This window comes from Protopterus annectens, chromosome 6.part0 (genome assembly GCF_019279795.1).
Source record: "Protopterus annectens isolate FY-2018-M chromosome 6.part0, PAN1.0, whole genome shotgun sequence".
Taxonomy (NCBI): Eukaryota; Metazoa; Chordata; order Ceratodontiformes; family Protopteridae; genus Protopterus; species Protopterus annectens.
This window is the reverse complement of record NC_056737.1, coordinates 643,099,114-643,125,349: the sequence shown is the minus strand read 5'-3', so window position 1 is coordinate 643,125,349 and position 26,236 is coordinate 643,099,114.

The following is a 26,236-nucleotide window of genomic DNA, read 5'->3' as shown; positions in this document are numbered from 1 at the left end:
ATCAAGTCAAACAATAGGGATGGAGATGGAGCACAGGTAAAACAAAAATGGCAGAAAAACTAAGAAGAAGCCTGGAGTTTTTTTAAAAAACATCTGTTTATGAGTGGAAACTATTTCCAGGCATTCAGCACTTATTTTGTTACACTTTTGCTCTATTGCTCATATTTCTGGGCTTTGTAAGTTTTGCTTTTCATTTATGAGCTCTCCCTTCTCTTTTTAAAGCCTTTGAGAGACCATCATTTTTTTCTGGTGTTGTAGTGGAATTTTAAATTTACAGGCAAAATAACCAATCAGAAGCCTACCTTTTCTTAAAAAAAAATCTGCTTATGAGTGGATGCAAGTTAGAGTAGTACAATGGTATCATTGGCAAGGTGCAGGACTGCTTATAATACTGACAAGACCACCTGGTATGATTTAACTGCTACTCTTATCTTAGAAAATGCACTGTATTACTTCCCTTAAAATAGAAAGTCTCAACAATTTACCTTTTTTTGCTGGCTTACACTTGAGATTATACAAGTCTTTACTGTTATCTTCTGCATTGTGTTATTTTTTATTATTATGTTCTGAGTTGATCGTTATAATTAAAACCTAACTAAAATATACCTCAATTAGCATTGCATTATTAGCATTCTTGGACTTGTTGTATATAGTAAACAATAATGGATTCACTTAATTGTTACATGTTGGAAGACCTACTTAAAAACAAATATCTGTCTACATGTAGTTGCTGTGGGATCTACACTCTATATATGTCATATCACCTGACATTATTCTCTGCAGTAACTGTATGAAATTAAGGGAAAGCTTTCATATTTTGGAGGGTAAGAAATTAAATAATCAACCTTCATATTCTTGTAATATTTTTTCGGTGGTACAGACTGGTAAGTATTTATCTACTAAATCTTTCATGACCCTGGTTTACAAGCTGTCTTGGACATAAAAATTTACAGCTGTAGTTTAACACAGAGATGTAAGGCTGTGAAGGTGTATTTAGATACTATAAGGACACAATTATGCCAATCTTACTTAACTCAAAGATTGGTAATATTATGGAATATTTTACCCCATCATATTAGTGACAGTAAGGACCTAGAATCCTTTAAAAGATAATAGGAATTTTGTACCAGTGACAAAGTGTTTGATTCATAAATCTTGGAATCAGTGTTACTAGATGGCTGTATGGCTTTAAACAGAAGCATAGTTGGTTCAGTAAGCACCTTTGATAGGTACTAGGACCTAGCACCCCACTTCTTCAAGTGAAAAAAAAAACACAAAAGACACTTCACTGTAATAAACTGATCACAACAATCAGCGTACTACAGTTAAATCTACACCCCCAGTGCAAAAAGCAAAAAAAAAAAAAAAAAAAAAAAAAAACAAACAGATGTTTCTTCTACTGGCACACTACCCAGGTGGCCAGATGTACAATACCCTGTCCCTCCCTCCTGCCCTAACCATTCAGATCCCATTTCTATGCCCTGCCTCTAACTCCTTCAACTTATTTTATTAAATAATAATAGTAGTAATAACAGTTCATACCCTGCCTGCACAGAGTGCTATGGCACTCATGTTTTAGTTTTAAAAAAAATCTTCTTTTTTAAACTGCAGCAGACTACTTGCTAAAAATGTAGCAAACAGTTGCTAAGTTTATACCCTGCCTGCATGGAGCACTACAGTGCTCATGTTTTAATTTAAAAAAAGTGTCTTCTTCTTAAAACTGTCACAATGTCACAACTGCCTGACTTACAAAGCCATGTCCAACTCGGAATTGATGGACATGCTCCACCTAAAGAAATCCAAGTCATTTTGAGCCATGCACTCTAGTGAGCTAAACCTCGCCACAACAATAAATAGAACATGCTGGAGGGATGGATTCCTGTCACAGAGACTGCCCATGCTTTGGAACAAAATTCCTAACTACATCAGGCAGAGCCCCTCACTAACACTTGTCAAGAGAAACCTTGGCGAGTGGGTAGGTAACAGAAATACACCCCTGGGATCACTTCATTGGCTCTGCTTGACAGAGGCTCAGTTAATTAATCAATGGGGTGGTGAAAGCCGACACACTCTGGCTAGGCTTATAAATGCCCTCGGACAGATAACCTAGTACCTACCTATGAACCTATGAACAAATGTAGCAAACAGTTGGTGCAGTTTATGCCCTGCCTGCATGGAGCTCCACAGTGTTCTTGTTTTAATTTAAAAGAAAAAAAAAATCCTTCTTTTTAAAATGTAGCAATTGCTTGCTACAAATGTAGCAAACAGTTACTTCAGTTTATACCCTGCCTGCACAGAGTGCTACAGTGCTCAGATTTTAGTTTTAAAAAAAAATGTGGCAAAGTGCTTGTTACAATGTTGCTACAGTTTAGACCACGCACAGAGTGCTCAGGTTTAACCAGAAATGCAATACTGGCTTTTAAAAGCCAGTATTCTATTAAACAGATATTAGGAGCAGCTGATTCTGCCCCAAAACTTTGTGCCTGGGGCAGTTGTCCCTCTTGCCCTCCCCTAGCAATAATACTGGCTTTAACATTGGTACATAACTTAAGAACTTATAAAGTGCAGTTCAACATGCTCTTTAGAAATGAAATAGCAATTTTATTGAATGGAAGTACCCTAAAAGTGTGTGCAGGGAAGAAAAACAAAAAAAAAGGTGACTGAGAGTTGGAGTTCCCATGAGGGTTATATGTATATTCTACTTTCTTTTGTAGCAGCCTTAAGGTCAGGATGATTTATGAGTTGGCAGAGTGATAGGGAGCAGCTGCTGTTTTGCTATGACAAACCACAAAGTCAGTTGTAACACCATTGCCCAATCATGGCTTAATGCAAATACAGTAGTATTGTTACACAAGCACAATGTCCTTATGTAAAGCTGCTCAGTTTTAAAATAAGGAGGCAAAAACAAGCAAGGATAAATAGATAGGTTGAGGAACAGGATAAATATATATATATATATATATATATATATATATATATATATATATATATATATATAATCAGAATGTTGAAACATAGCTTGCAAATGTCAGTATGTTCCTCACAATACAATGGCTATATATAATGTATATCAGATGAAGCAAGAATGCTATTACTTATGGTTAGTGTTCTATTTTTGCCTCTATTTGCTCATCTCACCTTTCCTACTTTCCTGTCTAGCTGTTTCCTCCTCATTTATAGGTGTCCCTTTGCCTGGCATGTAGTTGCTATCTACCGCCTACTACATTTATAATTAGTTCTCCAGTGCTTTGCACAATAAGCACCTTATAATTTGTATTGTTAACCTGCAGAGCACTTTTCTATGAATCCTGGACATTCTGTGGCTTCTTAGAAATGCATACATTAGGTGATCCATTTCTATGGCAAAGTGTTCTTACCTGGTCGATACATAATATGGATAAAATGATGTCATTTTACAGTGTAACACCTTCATTCATTCTTACTGCATAAGCAGTGCAGAAAAGCAAAGGAGCAGGGTAATCATTCTTTTAGTGTGAAATGGGACAGCAGCAAAGTTCCAGGGTGGAAGTAAAGTAATCATTCTTTTAGTCTGAAGTGGAACAGCAACAAAGATCTAGGATGTAAGTAATTAAACTGTAGAGCAATGATGTTTCAGTCACATTCTGCTTTGAAACTATAGCAATATTGTTCAACAAAAAACAAACGTGCTTTTAGGAATACCTTCCTTACACTGCAGTGGAACTTTAACTGGTTAACCTACTTAAGCAATACCATGTACAACTGGATCAAGAAAGAAAATATCGCTCTCACCTCGAAATGGTCCTCCTTGAAATGTTGTAGATTCCATCTCAGGTGCACGCATTTGTAGTCTGAGGATCACAAATATATATTTGATTGAAATTAATGTTTTATATAGTGTGGAAAAGCCCCTTCAACTCCTCTTCCTGGAGTCCCCCTCACCCTTTGCTGCAATATAGTCACCTCTAAGGCTGTCACGTGGATCCCTTTCACCTTTGTTAAATGAATTCAGATAAAAAGGTTTTTGAAGCCAAGTGTCTCAGGTCAGTGCAATTTAAGCATTTGTGTTTTAGCACAAGAAAAAAAGACCCCATTGTAGTATATTGACTTTGGTTGTCTTGACTGAATAAATATAATGTTTACTTGTTTTAGTTGCCTGCCATATTAGACAGGATTGTGTGTGTGTGTGTGTTAAAGATGAATACCTAGTAAGTAAAGGATTTTTTCTATTTGTATAGTGCCCAAAGCTGTGGCATTGTGAATCATTGAGAACATGAGAATTGCATAGGGGTGGGGCCTTCATACTCTATATGCCACTTCCTCTTATCAAGAGACCGTGGTGTGGCCAAGCAAAAAAGGGCTTGAATGAATGACCCTGCACTTGTATTTCAAGATGAAGTTGGTATATTCAAACACATAAATGGTAAGATAGTACTGCAAGAGAATGCTACACCCAAAATGTATAAGGCTTACCCTGGTTTATATGCCATCAATAAAGGGGGAAGTGGAGCTGGTTAGGGTAGAAGTCCTTGGAATTTTGTCCATTGTCAGTTGGAGTCTGTGGGTAACACTAGTGGTCCCAATAGCTAAGAAATATGGAACTGTGTAAATATGTGGTCATTTCAAGGTGACACAACCCAGTGATAAGCTTACCAATATCCCACATCTAAAACTAGGACACTTTTGCACTTCATTAAGACTGAAATGTTGGAGGTCAACCTAACGATGGAAAAAGGGGAAGATCATGGTGCTTTTCATTATCAACATCTGTAGGGTACTATGCTGTCACAACCTGCTTGTTTTTGGAATGGAATCAGAACCAATACCTTGACAAATAGCAATGGATCAAGTAGTGCAGTAATGTCCTGGAATACAGTATTGTCTAGAAACATCACTGGGATGGGAAAATGATGAGATGCAGCTGAGAAGTGTGAATGCTGCTTTAGAGAAATTAGCGGACTGTGGCCATCAAGGAACATCTTGTCAGATATGAGATCTTCTATGCAAGTATCACTTACTGTAGTCGAACCAATGCCCAAAGCCTACATAAATGCACAGAGAAGATTCAGTCTGGGAAGATGCCCACAGGCCACAAGATGTTTCACAAGTGCAGACCTTAATAGTTTTCACCGTTACTATAACAGGTTTCTGCCAAGTATAGCCTCTTTAATTCATCCCCAGAACATGTTGTGATGTACAGGAAAAACTTGTTAGTGGACAAAAGTTATGTGCTTATCCTTCTGAAAAGTTAAAGAGATGGCTATATCAGATACTACTGTGAAACCATAATTTACACTTGCCATTCATAGTGGTCTATATTCACTGAGTAGTATCAGTTCAATTATATTAAATATCATTCAGGATTGTTGAGAATGGCTAGATGATTTTACGTCATGATTCCCAACCACAGTCAAGTAAGGTTATGCACAGAGTGACTGGGAAGCTTTGAGACAGGTTTGGGGGATATCAAGCATTTCAAACAGTAACTGCATGGAAGGGATCTAACCCTGATTTCAACACACCAGCTCCTGTTCTCCATACTTAATCTACACATGATAAACCCATTTATTGTTACTTCAAGGGTGATGAATTGAACCCGCTTCCTGGAAGTTCTAGAAAACAAGCCACCATGCTAGTGCAGATGGCTGGTTCCATTTATTCCTAGAGGATCAAATGACCAAGGAAAAATGGCTATAGTGGCTACCTGAACACATTCACTGAGCTGGACAGCCTATAGTGCTTCAGAAGGAAAACCAAAGCGGTCCAGTACTGTCCCAGGCCAACCTGGAAAGGCAGCATGGCTACAGCATTCAGCATAAGTTACTACCCAAGTTATTCTACTTATGGAATATTAATTCACAGCTGAGATTGATTGTGTCATGTGGAGGTAGAGCGTAATCCTTCCACTAAACAATGAAGTCTTGAAAGGTAGGAACTGCAAGCGCGTTATTTGGGCATAGACAAGAGAAAGGCATTGACTTGTAGTTTTCTGTGCAGTCTAAGAACAGGAAAGCAAACTTAGCAAATTGCTACGCAGTGAGCAGACTGCCATTATGTTCAAGCTGTGCACAAAACAGAACTAATATGGCCTGGTCAGCAATCAACCAAGTTATACCAGAGGATAATATAGACTTTTCAGAATGTTTCTTGAGTACACATTTTAGTAAGGGTAAATGTGTACTTCAAGAAATCTGAAGCATTTCCAGTGATGATACCATTACTATGTACAATACTAAATGATTCTTTTTTTTTTTTTTTGCAAGAATTGAGGGCCAAAATAATCAATTATTAACAGTGGGCCATAGTATGTAGTCAAATGGTATTGTCATTTTGTGGAAAAATGGAGTCAGGCACATTACTTCATCTAGATGCTACTTTGACAGCAATTGGTTAGTGGGGTGGTTTTATTTTGAGGAATGATTTATGTACTATGGCCACAGAGAAGGTGACCCTAAACCAGAAGCTGGGAAACTTCCTATTGATGCATTAGAATGCAGCACATGCAGTAAGAAGTCATTTACCTGATACATTGATCCTTGGTAATGCATTAAATTCTACATTGCACCTTCTTGCATTCAGTACCAAGAGATGTGCAGAAGTGAAGTAAGCAGGCTTATTCCTTTAAATGGAAATATACCAGCTTGCTGTACAACAGACTGGTATAACTTGTGACTATTGGGGTGAATGCAGGCTGCCACTATATAAGATTAAGGAAAGCCTGGAGTCTGTCATATATTATGGAGTTTGCAATGGATCACATTTGGAGATGACATATGGATCATTTAAGTGGTCAAGTGTCCTGTTGAGAAAATGGCACCTAGGTTGTTTAACACATTAGCTGTGTTTACAGAGTTGATGTTTGTTGAACTGAGTGCTCCAACAGTGACTGCCATGATCAACCAGTTTGTCAGAGGATCAGAGTAGCTCAGCTACAGAACAAATGCGCTTCTCAAGCTGAGTATCTAGATTTATAAGAACCGCCGACACATTTGTTTACAAAATATGTTATTTTTTTCAGTGAGTGAAATATAGTATATATTGACATTTTTTGTCCTGATCAGTTAAACGTTTTATTTAGTTGCTTTGGGCTGCCTACCCTCATATGTACGGCTGAGTTAAGTGCTACACTGCTTAGACTCCTGCTCTGATTACATGCTGCTATTGGTGTTTCATAATTGAAAAAAAAAAATATTTCAAATGCATTGTAGCATTGTAATCTTTATTATTACGTGATATCTGTATTATATTTAATGCAAAACTTTAACCATGGTTACTGTAGTTCATTTCTATGGTAATTTAATTCATTGTTTATCACTGTCAAATACCTCTTTTCTTTATTTTTGTACTGCTGACAGGAAAGTAAAAGCAGCTGCAGCTTTGCATATTAACTTTGATAATATCAATTATGTGCCCAAGAGGAGAAACAAATGAAGGTAATAAAGTAAAATGAGCAAATATTTGCATAGCTACTTAAATAATGGATGTTGACCAAAGAGATGGGTAGGGTTACAAGCTAATGAAAAGCAATATTGGACGGATATTGTCTGTTTATCCCCCCCCCCCACACACACATGCACACTCACACAATATTTTGTGTACACACACACACACACACACACACACACACACACACACACACACACACACACACACACACACACACACACACACACACACACACACACTAGTATTGTATATTAGCTACGATAACCAGATAACATATCATCAGTCAGAAAACTAGTCATACAGACTTTCATATTCAAATGTATCTGTTATTACATAGCAGATGTTTTCCTCTGCTTGTAGAACAATAAAATTAATAGGAAGCAAAACAGTTTGCAGTTCCAACGACTGCATTCTGGCACACTTTCAAAACATTGGACTAAAACATTTCAGTACTTATGGAAAGAACAAGTCCTTCCAGTTTCTATCAGGATTTCTCAGAGAGATAGCTATCTTTTCTCACCAAAGAGAACAGCCTCTTAGACTACAGGATAGCATCTTTTGGCACAGTTTCTAAAACTAGTTTTCAGTGAAGAAGATTTCCTGTCTCAGACCCTGGTGACTCTTCTCTCATTCAGGAATTTGCCTTAAGCCTTAGGCTTCCATGCTGTCTTCTTTCAAGGGCCCAGTACTCTGTGGCATAGCCATTCTTTCAGGCTGTGCTTCTCTGTCTCTCTCTCTCTTGCTTTATTTATATATGAGTTCCACGAAACGGGTTGATTGTGGCTAATATACGCATCTGTATGGTTGACCCACTTTGGTTGACAATGCAGATGGTCAACAGTTGTAAAATAAACCAGAATCCCCAGGGACTGTGCAGTTTTGGAGTTAGTATATATAATTACAATGGGGTATAGGGGCACAGTACCCCTAGGTGGATGGGGGAGTGAAAGCACTGTTTATTATTTAGCATGTCAGAGTTTGCTTAAAAATATGTTGATGTGTGATTTGACATTAATGTGTCAACCTTAAGCATGTTGACGTAAAGCTGAATCAACCTTTCCCACTAATTCCTTGCATATCTATCTGTATATAACTATATCTATTTCTATATATATATATATATATATATATATATATATATCTAATCTATATATTATATATATATATATATATATATATACATATATATATATATATATATATATTTATATCTTTCAAACTCTTCCAGCTCTCACTCTGGCTCTTTTTGAGGCAAGCTCCTAATCCACTCTGGACATGTATGCCCTTCAGACAATCTCTCTATGTATTTGTACCCTTTTGAGTTCCACGTTACAGACTTGGGTGGTTCATAGGTTCATAGGTTTATACTAGGCTATCTGCCCTAAGGCATTTATAAGCCTAGCCCAAAGTTTTGTGGCTTACACCACCCCTTATATGAAAAAATACTGTACCCATTAGTTTGTTGTGCCTCTGTCCAGCAGTGACACAGAGATGATTCCCGGGGTAAACCTACGATCTCCCATCCACAGGTCAAGATTTCTCTTGAACAGAGCCAGCGAGGTGCTCTGCCTCACATGGACCGGGATTTTATTCCACAGCATAAGGAGTCTCTGAGTGATAAATCTATCCCTCCAGCACATCCTATTTATATCCGTGCTAAGATTTAAGTTGCTTGCTCTATTGGTTTTGGTGGATTTGGATTTTTTGAGGTGGAGCATGTCCATTAATTCCGGGTTGGACATGGCCTTGTATGTCAGGCACATGTCACCTCTGAGCAGACGGTATGCGACTGGAGTTTCTTCAATCTGGCAGCATATGACAGATTGTGGAGTCCCTTTATCCTTTTGGTGAGGAACTTTTGGGGTCTCTCCAATTGCTGCAGATGTCGGGTGAGATACATCCCGAATGGGGCATTGTACTCGATCATTGGTCTGATAAGTGAAGAGTACAGGGGAACAATGACCTCACTAGATCTGGATGTGAATCCCTTCATGATCAGGTGGGCAATGTAGAAAGTCTTTCTAACCACTTTAGCAACGTGAGTGTCAAAAGAAAGGCCACTGTCAACCTGGGTCCCCAGGTCCCTGATAACCTCTTCTGTGCTTAGTGGATTGCCACCTATATGGTAGCTTGGGGTTACCTTTTTTTCCCGAAGGGTATGACTATACATTTTTTGGCGTTTAACTTCAGGCCATGGCTCTGGCACCAGCTATCTGTTTCCGTGAGTCCCTTCTGAAGGATATCCGTGTCCGATGCACTTTCCACTATGGCGCCCAGTTTGCAGTCGTCTGCAAACTTTGTCAGCCAAAGTCCTCCCATGTTGTCCTGTACTTCTGAGAAGTAGATGCTGAACAATAGGGGGCCAAGGACCGAGCCCTGTAGGACACCACTTGTGACCGGCTTGGAGTCTGACATAGCGCCAGCAACTCTAACCCTGTGGGTTCTGTCCTTAAGCCAGTTTGCAACCCATCTTGTGACATATGGGTTTACATTTAAGCTGGTAAGTTTTTCTACAATACCCAAGTGGGGTATTGCGTCGAAAGCCTTTGCAAGGTCAAGGTAGGCTGTATGGACTGCCTTTCCCTTATCAATGGCCTTGGTGACTGTTTCAAAGAAGTCAACCAAGTTCAAAAGGCATGATCTGCCCTTGACGTAGCCAAAGTGGGTCGGGTCCAATGTCTGCAAGTCCCCTATATCTTTGTTTATGAGCTCCATTATGATCCTCTCCATAGCTTTGCAGACTAGACTTGTTAAGCTTATGGGGCGGTAATTACCAGGGTCCATAGAGGCACCGCCTTTGTGGAGTGGGACCACAGTTGCTGTACGCCACTCCTTGGGCACGTATCCTGTGGTAAGGCTGAGATTAAACAGCTACCTTATGTGCGGGTTTAATTCCTCATTTAGCTCGTGTAGCACACAGCCAGGGACACCATCCGGTCCCATTGATGCTGTGTTTTTAGCTTTAGAGAGAGCAGCTTTCACCTGCACATTTGAGATGTCTGGGAGGCTACACTCCGCTGGGATAGTTATCTTTCCTTTAGGGGGGGAGAGGGGGGTGAAGTTTGCACTGAACCTGTCTGCCAGTATGTTGGCAATGTCTGTGGGTTCAGTGATTTTTGTATCATTTTGGACTAATTCTGAGCATATCTGGGAGTTTCCACCCAGGTTCCTAACATAGCTGAAAAAGGCCTTATGATTGTCATTTGAATCCATGGCAATTTTTCTCTCAAAATTGGCCTTAGCTGATTTTATGAGTGCTCGTATTTTTTTACTAATAATGATCAGGGGTGACTTCCCTTTTATGGATTTTGTTCTATCATGTAATAGCTTTCTCTTCTTATTGTAAAGTTTGTTAATGGCTGGGGACCACCAGACTGGATGTTTGCCCTTTGTGGAAAGAGTCTTGGTTTTATTTGGGATTGCCTGATCCATGCAGTCCTGGAGGTGTTCATAGAAGGCATTTGTAAGGGCTTCCGCAGCTTGGGTTGTGGTTTCCACTGGCTCAGGGGCCTTGAAGGATACCACACCAGTCTTGAGTAGTGTGAAGTTTGCTTTAGAGCATTTCTTCACTGTGGTCTTTTTTGTTTGGGGTGAGGGCGGGATGTGGATTTCCAGTGAGATTAGTTTATGATCAGATCTCACCAATGAGGGATATACTTCCGGTGTGGAGCATTTTGTCCCCATGTTTGTGATAATGAGATCTAGTATATTTTCTCCTCTTGTGGGAACAGTGACTAGCTGTTCCATGGCATTTGAATTTATGAACTCCAGGAACCATTGGGCTAGAAAGTTAGGGCTTGAGTAATGTTCCCAGTCTATATTCGGGTAGTTGAAGTCACCCAATATGATGGTGTTTGGAGATACATTTATACTCTCCAGTGTCTTCAGGAAGGCTGTGTAGGGTTCCTGAGTTTGAGAGGGTGGCCTGTAGCATGCTACAATTTGTAGAGCAGTTTTGCCTATGGTTAGTTGCACCTGGATGGTTTCCGAAGCTTCGTGCATTGCCACCAACCTGGAGGTGTGGGTATCCTTTATGAATATGGATACACCCCCCTCCTTTTGTGGTGTGGTCCGGGTTTTGGGGCCGGAACGCTTGATATGAGGTAAAACCTAATAGTGCCAGGGTGCTCTCAGGAGCCTTGAACCAGGTTTCAGTTACAGCACAGACATCGCTGTTCTCCATACTGAGAAGGGCCTCGTGTGCGTGAATTTTGAGATTTAGACTTCTGGCATTGAGCAGCATTACCTTCAGTTTCTTCCCATTTTTGTTTTCTAGGGTGGTAGGTTTAGAATTTGAGCCTTGCCTAAAAAAGGCACTATGGGGGTGGCAAGAGCCTTAGCCAATATCCGGAATCCCAGGGGTGACAGGTGCAAGCCGTCCCTTGCGAAGCAGCGTGGCTTGTCAAGCATGTCATTCCAGGCAGACAGACACTGGATCCCCTTTGAATGACACCAGACATTAAGCCAATTGTTAAAGCTGATCATCTTGTCTCCATATTGTGGCATCATTCTTGGTGAAGGAAGGATACTGCTCAGGGTCAGGGTCATACCTGCATGGGCTACATAATCAGAGAGCTCCTCTATGTCTCTTTTCATGTAGTCCAGGGAGGTACGTCTCAGGTCGTTCACACCAGCATGGACAATGACTGTGTCATATTTGTACTTGCCGTGGAGTGACCCAGTGCTTGTGTTATGTGGCGGATTCTAGCGCCCGATAGGCAGCTTACTGTGACCCTCTCCTTGTTCAGCCTGGTGAGTGGGACGTCAGTGTGTCTGACTATGGAGTCACCTATGACAAGTATGTTTGGTGTTGTATTTGGCCTTAAGGGCTGTGACTGCTTTGCACACTGATTTTGTGGTTTATGTGTTGCTTGTGGGGTGTCTTGAGGTAGCAGTTGTTTGGGTGTCTGCTTTGGAGGCCTCTGCTGTTTAGGTAAATTTTACTCAGAGCCTCCGAGTATGTCTTTGTGTGTTTATGTGTTTGATTCAGTGGTGTGGTAGCATTATGTGAGGCTGGTTTTGTGGTGTGTGTAGTTGCCTTCTCCTCCTGTCTGGTCTTGCCAGTCCTGAGTTGAGAGAGCTCAGCCTCCAGTTTGGCTAAATAGCTGCATCTCTTGCAAGTATTTGTGTTATGTGGGAGGAGGAGAGGGTTGTCTGTGTACATGAGGCAGTTATAACATTGCCTCAAGATTCCCAGATTCACCAGCTGGACCGGAGAGGAGATTGACAACTGACCTTTGGACATGCTAGAATAATATTGGGAATTCCTTAATAATTGAAAACAAGGGCCAGTGGGAAGTGAGGGTGTAGTGCTTTTAATTTTTAGTGCTGACTTATATAATTGCTTTAGTGAGCAAGTGCCAGGTAACTTGAGTGCAATGTGTTACAAGTAACTAAATGCAAAACGACAAACAGTAACTTTCTTTCAAGTGAAACAAGGAAATAAGTACAGGAAGCAATGCAGATATCACTAGTGATCCACAGAAGCGCTGAGAAGCCGCATATTAGGTGGAATTTATGCTTCCAGGGAAATAACAAGCAAACAAACAACAAGCATATAAACAAAGCTAGATTCAGCAGGCCTGGATTTAGTCTATGCTACAGCAAACAAGGTGTACCAATTTCAGTAAGATACAGTTCAAATATTCAGGCACTATAAACCTTTAACCAGAAATTCCCAGCTCAGAAGGGCAGAGTCCAGCCTCTTCTCCCACAAGAGTGCAGACCACGAACCTTCTTAATGTAAAATAACTGGCCTGAAGCCCAAGTGCTTAAACCAGAACTAATACACTTGGACACTGGGCTCTCAATCAGCAGTTCCCAACTTAGAAGGATGAAAGCTACCTGTCCTGCCACCACAGTGCTTGCCACAAACCTTCCTAATGTAAAACAACTGGTCTGAAGCCCAAGTGCTTAATCCAAAAGACTTAGAATGATAGCTACACTTTAATCAAGTTACAGCCAAGCAGTGATGAATACAATTGAATACTTTAGAGAATGTCTGGATTAGTGCTCAAGTTACACAAACAAAGCTAGATCCAGCAGGCCCGAATCCAGTCTATGCCACAGCAAACAAGGCGCACCAACTTCAGTAAGAAGCAGTTCAGATATGCATGCACTATAAGCCTTTAACCAGAAATTCCCAGCTCAGAAGGGCAGAGTCCAGCCTCTCCTCCCACAAGAGTGCAGACCACGAACCCTCTTAATGTAAAATAACTGGCCTGAAAGCCAAGTGCTTAAACCAGAATTAATACACTTTTAGAATACCAGACACTGAGCCCTCAATCAGCAGTTCCCAACCTAGAAGGATGTAAGCTACCTGTTCTGCCACAACAGTGCAGACCACAAACCCTCTCAGTGCAAAACAACTGGTCCGAAGCCCAAGTGTTTAAACCAAAAGGCTTAGAATGAGTTACACCAAGCAGTAATAAATACAACTGAGTATTTTTAAGATGATGCAAAAGTAAAATGAAGTAGGTAGAAACACAAGTACAGTAAAAGCAGATGATAACAACTAATACTGTAATGTTTCAAGTTCACCGAATACTGTTCAGTTGTAAGTTTATGAGCAGATGATTAGTATAATGTTGTAGTTTAGTACATCAGCATCCGGCAATCTGTACTCCATTTTGATAACTGACATTTCTTCTGAGACAGTGTAATCAGATCCATAAAATAATAGATTTTCATTTAATCTTTTAACCAGATTATGAACCATAAACATGAGCAAGGACAGCGGTAGCTAGAAATAACTGTAAAAAAGTGCACAATTTTGGCAAGGAACAAAAAAAAAAAAACAACAGGTTTTCCCTGCATTTTCAGAACTACTTTGTCCCAATTCAAAGTCTGCACAGTTCGCCCTGCTATCTCACTAACTTCTGAACTGTAGGAACAGTAAGGCTCTGACATCATGTAATATTTATCTTCTGGAAGAATGCTGTGGTTTGCTGTTGTAAGAGCAAAGATGGTGGAACAATGTATAGCTTAACAGCTGATGTGCAGACATCACTGTGCTATTTCAGAAGTGATTATATCTAAGTATCTGTGAATTGTGGATGCCACATGGGTATACATTAAGAAGACTGGCACAGGCATGACTGACATAGAATGTACATGTAACTGCAAGATACTAAGTAAAAAAAAATAATAGAAAATAAATGGGTCTACTTATCTGTTAATTTTTGGAATGAATTATGGGTCATGATGGGGACTTTTTGGACTTGATTGTTTTGTTTAATTTTTAGAGCTAAGAATTATTGCTTGATACCTATATAAAATGTTTATTTTGTATTTGATCATGGTTTTCATTGTTTTGTGAATACTGCCTTCATTTTATGGTGAATATTATGACATTACTCTATTTACTATTTCTTTATTGTATTACTATGTCACAAGAGTTTACTGCATTACCTAGACTGTGGCTGAAATGGACAGTTTATGATTAATCCCTCATTCTGTTCGCAAACATTAAATAAATAAATACATGAAGAAGGCTTATTACTTACTGGCATAATCAAGTATTCTGCAGTAATAGTAATAACAATAATAAAGATAATAATGCTGAATGAATGCAGATCGCTATTCCTGCCTGTTAAATATTGCATTTTCCTATATATGTTATCTCAGTGATTTGGTTTAAGAAGCATTAAGGTACAATATAGAACAATAACAACTCTACCTGCTGTATCCCATAATAATCTGCAAAGTAATACATTAAGGCATTCACAGGTTTGCATGCTGTTAGAATGAGATAGAGTGCATCAGGTGTACATATATATATATATATATATATATATATATATATATATGTATATATATATATATGTATATATATGTATATATATATATATATATATATATATATATATATATACATATATATATATATATATATGTATATATATATATATATATATAGACCTACTTCAGTAGATCAAACATATTACAAGTTCGAACCAAATATGGTCGGGACCATATGTTCAAACTTGTAATAGTTTGAAAACTGAAGTAAAAAAAGAAAAAACAAATAAACAAAATTAAACTGTTGTAGAATGGTGCACCCCGATACCCCCTTACTTAAATATACCAACTCCGAGATCGCATTACATTGCGGAAATGGGAAAACTTCCTGTTCCGCTCTGTATGTGGATCTCCATTCAGTCCATTCGGACTTTTAAATGTTCGAGGTTATGGTCTCGGCCATATTGTCTATGAACATTTAAAAGTTCGATCTACCGAAGGGGACCCATATATATATATATATATATATATATATATATAGGTTCGTAGGTTTTTACTGGCCTATTGACCCAAAGGTCTTTATAAGCCTAGCTGTGTATATGCAATATAATACTAGAGAAACCTAATATAAAGGCTCTTGCCTAAACTTGAGATTTTAGTTAGCAGCAACTGTCCATATCTAGGAGGGTCATAGGTGAAATCCCCGGCAGGAATTGACAGTTTTCCATCCAGTCATACAGGCTACAATTAAACAGGGACATAGAGGGGCTTCATTTGATGTGAACTGGTAGCTAATTCCAGAGGAGTGGCAGTCTCTGAGAGACACATCTGTCCTATTTATGTCACAGGCCAGGTTAAGGTCTCTGGAGCGGGTGACACTTGTCCTATTTGACTTGCAGATGTGCAGCATTTCCATTAGGGTTGGATCTAAGATTGCTCTGTAGGCCAGTCACAAGTCTCCTCTAAGTAGTCTGTATGGTACTGAGTACAGCAACAGTGACTTCAGTTTGTCAATGTATGACATGTGCTGGAGACCCTGAATTTTCTTGGTTAGAAATCTCTGAGGTCTGTCAAGTTGCTGCAGGTGCCTGGTAAGGTACATACCAAAGGGAGTGTTGTACTCAGTTATTGGCATGATGAGAGCCTGATTACAGGGGTGTTATGACCTCTTTCTGTCTTGAGGCAATGTATTTGATAATGAGGTGTGCAATGTAGAATGCCTTCCTTACCACAGTAGACACAGGTGGTCAAAGTTTAGGCTATAGTCAACTTCTGATAAGTATATTCCAAACAATATGGGGCCCAGCATTGACCCTTGTGGAACCCCACTGGTGACAGGTCTGCTGGCTGAGGTGAAGTCCCCAACTTTGATTGAAGGTGATCTGTCGGTGAGCCAGTTAGCAGATGACATAAGGGTTGATATTCAACTGGGAGAGTTTATCAATGATGGCTGATTGTGTTGAAGGCCAAGACTAAGTCAAGGTAGACTGTATGCACAGATTTGCTTTTGTCTATGGCTCTGGTGATGTTTTCAAAGAAGTCCACCAGTTTTAACATGCATGTCCTGCCTTTGGCAAAATCAAATTGCATCAGATCAAGTGTTTGGAGATCATCTATATCTTTATTTATAATGTCCATGATGATTTGTTCCATGGCCTTACAGATAAGGCTGGCTAAGCTTATGGGTCTGTAGTTCCCTGAGTCTGTTGCTGTACCCCTTTGTTAAGGGGGACGACTGTTGCTGTTTTCCATTCAGCAGGGAAAAAAACAGTACTTGGGCTGTGGCTGAAGACAGTACCTAATGGAGTTGCAACCTGGGATGCCATCTGGTCCCATAGAGGCTGTGTTTTTGGCCTTGGAGAGAACATTAACAACTTGCTCTTTGGAGATGCAAGGTGAGGGGAGATGTAGAGGGAATGCTTTATGGAATGTTTGGAGGGGACAGGGGGGGTGAAAGTTTCAGCAAGCCTATCAGCTAATAGGCTAGCTATTTTCACAGGATCAGTGTGTGTAATGCCTTCCACAGCTAATTAGGCACACGTCTGGGTTCTACCTTTTAGGTTACGATTAGCTATGTTTTTGCTAAATTTTTTTCGAAGTTGCCCTTAGAGGATTTTACAAGTTGTCTTATTTATTTGTTCAAGCAGAGGAGGGTGTTCTTCCAGTGCTTGGACCTTTATTTTTTATTCTTAGACAGCAACTCCTTCCTCTTGGTGTATAATTTATTTGTGCTAAATGTCCACCAGGGAGGCTTATTTTTCTTGAAGATCTTGTTTTGATCCTATCAGATACAGCTGTGTCAATGCATTTGTAAACGTATTTGTGCAGGGCATTTGTGTATACCTTAGTATAGTTGTCAAAGCCATCTGTGTGCATGGGAGCTCAGGACTTATTTATGCCATCCCTTAGGAGTGAATAATTAGCTTTGGTGAATTTCTTTAGGCTGATGTCACCTAAGAGGGGTTCAGGCGTTATAACTACTACAAATGTGACTGATTTGTGATCAGATTTGACCAGTGAGGGTCCTATACTTGCGGTTGGCAAGTGGTCATCCATGTTGGTGAAGAGCAGGTCAAGAATATTTGAGCCCCTTGTGGGGTTGCATACCATTTGTTCTAGAGCATTAGTGTTAACAAAGTCCAGAAACCTTTGTGTGAGCATGTTTGTACTCATATAAGTTTCCCACTCAATGGAGGGGTAGTTAAAATCGTCCATGACTAGAGTGTTTGATTATAATTTGATTGCACCAAGTAGGTCCAAAAACAGCATGGATGTCTTGGTTCATTGAAGGGGGCCTATAGTTAAAGATGACTTGAAGGGGGGTATTACCCACAGTTAGTTGAACTTAGAGTAACTTCATGGAGTTTTCCTGTCTAACCAGTCTAGAAGTATATTTATCTTTGATGAAGGCAGATACTCCTCCTCCTTTGGTTCTCACACATTCATTTTGATGTCTGAAAGTGTGGAAGGCATTGTAGCCTTGCAAGGCCGGGATACTCTCTGCAGCCCTGAATCAAGTTTTTGTGACTGCACATACATCAACATCCTTCAGGGAGAGGAGTGCTTCTAGACAGTGCAGTATCTTATTAAACTCCTAGCATTTAGCAGCATGACCTTTATTTGTGAGTGACATTTTCACATCATAAATTTTGTTCTGGAGACCTTGCCTAAAAAAGGCACTATGGGGGAGGCAAGTACCTTAGCCAGTAATCAAAAGCCTAGAGGTGACAGGTGAAGACCATCTCTGGCAAAGCAGCATGGTCTATCAACCATGTCATCCCAGGCTGACAGGAACAGGATCCACTTAGAATGACACCAGAAACTAAGCCAATTGTTGAAGTTAATCATTTTTTTGTTTATATAGTGGTATCATCCTAGGTGAGGGTAGAATGATACTCAGGGCTAGGGACATACCTACCTGGGACATACATTCATAGAGCTGAATCATGTCTCTCTTCATATAGTAAAGTGAGGTACATTTGAAGTCATTTGCAGCAACATGAACTATGACAGAGTCATAACAGTACTTCTTGTTGAGATACCTACATGCATGTGTGATCTGCCACATCCTGGCACCTGACAGACAGCTGACCATAATCTTCTCCTTGTCCAGCCTGGTGAGTGGGATATCTGTGTGTCTCACAATGGAGTCACCTATGACTAAAAAAAATTTGGTTCAGATGTGCTTTGCCTTAGGGGCTTATTTGGTGAGACACTTGTGCTTGTGTTTTTATGTGTAATGAGTGTTGTAGGTGCTGTATTAGGTGTAGCATGTTTGTGTTTGGAAGGTGCCTGGTATTTAGGTAGGTTTCTGGTGAGTACCTCTGCGTATGATGGTTTATGTGTTGAATGCATGGTTTGCATAGGAGGTATAGTATGTAAGTTGACAACCTGTTCAGTGTTACTGTTCTGTGTGTGAGAGAGCAAGGATTCCAGATTGTTAGTGTAGATGCATTTCTCACAAATTGTACTTGGGTGATTTAGGAGTAGAGGGTAGTCAGTGAACATGAGGCAGTTGTTACATTGCCTAAGGATACCCATGTCAATCTGGCTGGCAATAATAGCTTAAATCCTATTTTCACAGTGAGGAGAGAAAATGGAGGTGTGCAGTATAACTAAACAGGGTCTATACTAATGGGGTTCTCTATAAAGGTCTATACTCTAGTGGGGGTTCTCTAAATGATATGAGACTATTGTAGATTTGATGGTTTTGGGACTGTTTAAGGGCCAAAAGTGCAGCTGAGGTGCCCTCTGAGATGCTAAGTGCAATTTAAGAATTTCTCAACTGAATCACGGGCAGTTACTAAGAGAAAATGTATTTACTGAAATTTTTGCATCTATAACAAAAAGTGGTTACCCCACTATGTGTAAACAGATGAATACAGCAGAGCAGTGGCTGGTTGCCTAACTCTGTGGAGCTGTTAAAACAATCTAAAACCTGCGCAGATGCGGGACTTATGTAGCAACAGTGAGTGAACTGAATTAAACAATTTAACCAATAAAAAAGCTCAAAACTGAGCCCTGTGCCAGCAACTTTCAATCAAATGAGTCCTAACTGCACCCCCCCTACCACTAGGGTGCAGGGGGCCCTCCAACAAAATATAGCATGGTCTAGCAGTCAATTTAAAAATTTATTTAAACCAACCAAAAAAAAAGACCAATTTGGGCATGAAACCTTTATCAGTGTTATTCAGAAAACAAAATATCCTGCCTTAAAAAGCAATAGAACCACAATAATTGGTTAACTACAAATGTTCATTAAGTCCTGTGATTAGACACAGAACTTAAAGATTAGATAGGAAAACAAAAAGGATGCTTCATGCTCACCAAGTGATTTATAAAAATCAGTGCATACCAAGATTATATATTCCCTGTTCCTAAGGAAAGAAAGGGCTCCTTGAAATTGATTACATGTATAGATCTGCAATTATGGGACTCCACACATATCTGCTGATCTCACAAGACCCAAAGATAGTGAAAGTGTTGAAACATGAGGAGAATAAATCTAAGATGACTACTATGCTTAATCAAGCAGAAACATATTGTTGTCAAGCAGGAATGCAAATCAAACCAGAGGTAGATAAAAATCATGCAGCAAATGAATGTGCCAAAAAACAAAAGAAAGGATATAAGGTGAAGGACCAGATGAGAAGGCAAGAAATGTGGAAAATGCATAACTATAGTTGCAAGTATAGAAAACTTCTGGAAAAACTTCAAACCAAGAGATGAAAATTTAATATTGATGGCTCAAGATAGTGAGCTACGTACACTCTGGTTTATAAATCTATTGAACATGTGGGAGAAATAGACAAATGTAGGTTTTGTAAAAAACAAATTGGAACCTGTTGCACACCTCGTTGCTGGTTGTGACATACTAATGGCAGAAGGACTGTATACTGAAAGGCATAATAATGTGGCAAGACTGTTGCACTGGGGATTGTGCAAACATTATGGTATTGAAGTGGCTGAAAAACACTGGAAACATGAGCGACAAAGAGTTATAGAAAATGATGAAGTCTACATCACTTGGGATCACCCATTACCAACAGTTCAAAAGATAGATGCTAGAAAACTGGATATAGTGTTCCATGAAAAGAAGACAAAAGTAGCATTGGTCATTGAAATCGCCACACCCAGTGACTACAGTGTCTTGCATACAGATAGACACAAAGTCATAAAATATCAGGATCTGCAGGCAGAAATGAGAGCAATGTGGAAGAAAGATACCCAGACAGTTCCAATTGTAGTAGGAGCAATGGGTCTTATAAAAAAGAAGCTACAATCATATTTAGATATGTTACTCATACATGTAACCCCGTATGAATTGCAGAAGAAGTCATTACTGAGCAAATTGCAGGTGCTGCAAAGAGCTCTTCTGGTTGGCATCAAAGATTGAAACAACACTAATTTCATGAACTTTAATCTTACTTTGACTTAGGAATGGGGTCCATTCCCATCACGGTATTAAAAACCCCAAAAATTTGGAGAAATTAAAATCCCAGTCCTAACATCAAACCAGAATTTCTGGACTCAGAATAATGGGTTGTAGGCCTCAGAAAAAACATCTACATATTTTGTAGGCAAGGCCTGTGAGTCATTGGAAATACAGAAAGAGTTTGAAGGGGTAGTGCCCACCAGCACAACCTTGTATTGCTCTCAGTTTAATTAATTAATTAATGATTGCAAAGGGGTATAATCTGTTACTAAATTTACCAGTCAATCTGCTTATGTCTCTCTATCTATATATTGATATATATAATATATTTATTTATTTATAAAACATGAAATATAATACATTGTAGTTGCTATTTTCAGTTCACATGCAGTTTATTTACAATGAAGTGAAAAAACAAAGTTCCCTTGCATCTTAAATAGGAAATAAACACACTTCTACTTAACACAGTTGTTGTCAATATACATTTTAGCTGTGGTGTTTTGTAGTCCACTTTAAAAGACTCTCAATGCATCAACAAGCTTTGCATTTCTCAGACTTTATTTTGCAGCTCATGTCAAGCTGCCTTGCAGTCTCCAGGTACATCCATCAGTAGGTTTCTGGTATTCCTTAAATAAATCCACAGGAGTTTTAACAATTCTTCTGGTACGTCTATAGCTTCCTTATGTTAGGGTTCACCAAGAGTCTTCTATCTTGACCTCAAATCTTCAATCACTGTAGCTACAAACCCTAGATTTAGCAACATATTTTTTCAGGTTATTCATATCTGGCTGGGCTGTTCTAGGAATTCACAACTGTACTATACAAGACTCTACCTGCTGTCATCAAGTTCTTCCCATAATACCTAAAACTTGCACATGTGAAATAACAACATGCCATTATAAATGTATATATATATATATATATATATATATATATATATATATATATATATATACACACACACACACACACACACACACACACACACACACACACACACACACACATGTGTGTGTGTGTGTGTGTGTGTGTATGTATATACGTGTGTGTGTGTGTGTGTGTGTGTGTGTGTGTGTGTGTGTGTGTGTGTGTGTGTGTGTTTGTGTATATATAGATATATATATATATATATATATATATATATATATATATAATTTTTTTATATTAACTATTGCCCTGCTGCGAAGCATTGCATGTTAATATTAGGTCCCTCTGAATATGACATAAAATTATTACAGTACATGCGAGTGTCACAATTATACTCTGAAATGGAGGAAAATAGAAGCTTGATAAGCATCTCTCACTGCTCTAGACTTGAAATACATCACAGACGTGCAGTAGAAAATCAAACAGCTATTCAAAGACTTCGGCCTTTTTGTGGTTTGAATGAAGTCTGTGAATACATTTTAAAGGTTTTTCTGCTTTCTGCTACTGCAATGTGTTGCTACATTCTGTATGGCAGTAGTAAGTGTGTTATGGCTTTAAATTTGGAAAATACTTAGTGGTTTCACATTTCTTCTTAACTTTTGTAGTACGTGGGAACAGGTCAAGCTCCACCGACTAGAAAGAATTACGCTATGGTCTTTCTTTTTATATCCCTCCTTGTTATGTGTTCTTATTTTATTTATTATTTATTTTATTTTACATTTGTTAACCGGGGGTGTCTGACTGAGCCGAAAAGGCCCTTTTTCAGCAGAGGCCTGGGGAGAAAAGCTCCACAAAGAAAAATTACAGACACATTTAGTTATTTAGACATAATCAGTATACACACAAATTACAAGAGACATGTTTTTGCAGTGGTATGCGGCACAAACAGTTACAGTGGAGAGAACAATCAAAAAAAAAATATTAAATTTTAAAAATAAAGGTAAGTAATAGATTTGTGGTGTACGGCTGAACTTTGGAATGTAGGTAGAATACATACATAGTACACAGGTACAGTACATACATTGTAGATTAGCCAGTGTTTGTGAGTAAGATTGAAAAACTATTATCAATTGCTCTAGATTTAGTATGTATATGTTATCCGCTTTCACTAGCCTGGGGAGCAATCATGGCACTGCCAACTTTGCTTGAGATGTTGCCTGATGAGGTCTTTAAAGGAGGCTTTGGATGATGTGTTTTGAATGCTAGTAGGGACAGAGTTCCATTTTTTGGCCATCGAACTACTATATAGTGCATCTCCAAAGCTATTGTAGCTGTTGGTGGCTTCTAGTAGTAGTTTGCTTGATGATCTAAGAGGCCTTTTGGCTGAGTGATGTTGTACTAGGTTTTTGAGGGCAGGACACTTATTGGGGAGGTAATAGATAGAATGACAGAGGCAGAGCTGATTGTAGGTTAGGAGGTTGGGCAGTTCAAGCCAGTGGAGCTGTCTCAAAGCAGTACAGTGATGAGTTCTATATGAGCAATTTGCAGCAAAGCAGGCAATTCTGTTATAGCAAGCTTCCATTTTGCTTAGTTCAGTTTTGTTGAGATTAGTCAGAATGGGAGATGCATAGAGTAGGGTGGATAGAAGTTGGGAGCGAGCAATGGCTGATCTTGTGTTGTTGGTAAGAAATGGTTTGATACGGTAGAGTGACCCCAGTTTGGCATGTACTTTTTTAATAGTTAAGTTCAGATGACTATCAAATTTTAGGTGGGAGTCTATGGTTATTCCCATTAGCTTAGCCTGTGCCACTGGATCAATTGGAGTAGCATTTGTGGAGTAGATAGTGAATTGACTGTTAGTGTTTTTGTTAGAACTGGTTATAATCATAAGCTGAGTTTTCTTTGGATTGAGGATAAGTTGGGCTTTGATAAGGTAGTTTTCAACGTCAGAGAATACTAGTTGAGTTGTTTGCAGGAGGGTGGGAATGTTTTGTGCAGCACAGATTAAGGTAGTGTCATCTGCATACTGAATTATAGATGCATGCTGTGTGGAGGTGTGGAGGTCATTTGTGAAGACTGTGAATAGTAGTGGTCCTAAGATAGAACCCTGTGGGACTCCTATAGTTATGGGCAGCTGAAGAGAGAGAGAATTTTCCCATTTCACAGCTTGGTACCTGTCAGTTAAGTAGCTTTGGAACCAGGTAAGAGTGGAATTAGATAGATGATATTGGTTTAGTTTGTTTAGCAGGATTTGGTGTGAGACTGTGTCAAATGCTTTGGACATATCCAAAACAAGAGTTGACACTTGCAGGCCTTCATTTTTGAGACGGTTTACTGTGTCTGTGAAGCAGAGGAGAGCTGTAGTGGTACTATGGGCAGGTCTGAAACCATGCTGAGTAGGTGACAGGATGTTGCAGTCTAGGAGATAGTTTAGCATCTGGGTATGGATGCATTTTTCTAGGATTTTGGCCAGGGGGGAGAGTGAAGCAATGGGTCTGTAGTTATTAAGTTCAGTGGAGGTCCTGCCTTTATGTATGGGTGTAACATAGGATATTTTCCAGAGTTTGGGCACATAGTTTTCAACAATTGATCTGTTTATGAGAGTGGAGACTGGGATAGCAATAGCATCTGCTGTAAGTTTCAAGAAATAGCTGGGGAGTAGGTCGGCTGCTGTTGATGAGGTTTTTAGTTTGGAGAGCATGCTTTTGATTGAAGTGGTGGAAACTGTTTTGAGGGTAAAGCTTGTATTAGTGTTATTTGTGTTGGGGGGATAGTGAGGAAGGAACTGTCCTGGATACTAAGGATAGAATTGAGTTCACAAAGTGGGAGTTGAATTGTGTTTCGATGGGAACTTTAGTGTCAGGGGTGGTTGGTTTGGGGTAGCCTTTTGGGTGGATTTTAGTAGCTGGTTTACATTTTTCCAAAATTTTTGCGGGTTGTGTTGGTATTTAGTTTGTAATGTTGTGTAGTAGGATTTTTTGTCCAGCCTCATGCATTTTTTTGCATGGTTGCGCAGTTCTTGGTACTTAGTTAGGCTTTGTGTTTCTTTGTTTTTTTGATAGTAACGCCAGGCAGTGTCTCTGGACTTGAGGATTTGTTTGGTTTCTTTACTGAGCCAGGGGTTTGTAGTGGTTCTAACCTTGATTTTGCGCAATGGAGCAACAGTGTCTAGGTGTTGTAGAAATGTTTTGTTGAAATATGCTACAGCCTGGTCAAGTGGGAGGGTTTTTAGGGGGGTCCAGTCACAGTTACACAGTAAAGTGTTGAGGACCTCAGGAGAGAATTTTTTTTGTGTTTCTAGTGGATATATAGTTAATGGTTTTGCATATGCTTGTTCTACTATGTATAAAGTATATTATGTTGCGGTCACTTAAGGTGTCTGGGAGACTGCCTGTGTGAGGGTACAATGTGGGGTTGCTAGTTAGGACCCAGTCAAGGATGGATTCCCTTTAAGATTTTTTATCACACCTAGTTGGAATTTGGGCTAGCTGCTGGTAGCCATGGAGATTTATTAGATTACTTGGTGGTTCTGATATACAGGTGAACCAATCTAGGTTGAAGTCCCCCAGAATAAGGGTTTCTTGTGAGTATGTGGAAGAACACCAGGATAAGAAGTCTTCAAGGCTAGCAGGTATATTACCAGGTGGAATATAGATCACAATTGTGGTGATGACCTTTTTAGGGTGAAGTTGAAGTTGTGAGATAAGTATGTCCCAATTATTGGGGAGGGGTAGGAGTTTGGTAATTGATGGACAGTTAAGATGGACTTGTAGAGTAAGGCAGTTCCACCCCCTTTACGAAGTGGTCTGTCTTGTCTAATGATATTGTAGCCGGTAGGGAGAACTTCTGAGTTAGCTATGTTTTTATTTAGCCAGGTTTCTGTTAAAGCAACTATGTCTGGGGAGTAGTGTGCTATTGTGGCCTGGAGTTCAGGTATTTTATTTTTGATACTTCTAATATTAATATTTAGCATTAAAAGATGGTTGGTTTTGCTGCTGTTGATTTGCCCAGGGATGAAGAAAGTGGGGGTGTTATGTTCTGACATTTGTGTTGGAGCAGTTTGTGTTGGACAGGATGGATTTGGGCCTGGGTTGGGGTGGATATCCCCACTTATGGTGAGCCTGGAGTTAAAATGGTTATACAGATGTTGGAGTTTGGTGAGGAGTGTGAGAAAGTATTGTGTTTTTTGGAGTAGGAATGAGAGCATATGTGTTTAGTTCTGAATTGGTCCGTTATGTAGTTCTTGAATAAGTGTGGGCAGATATTATT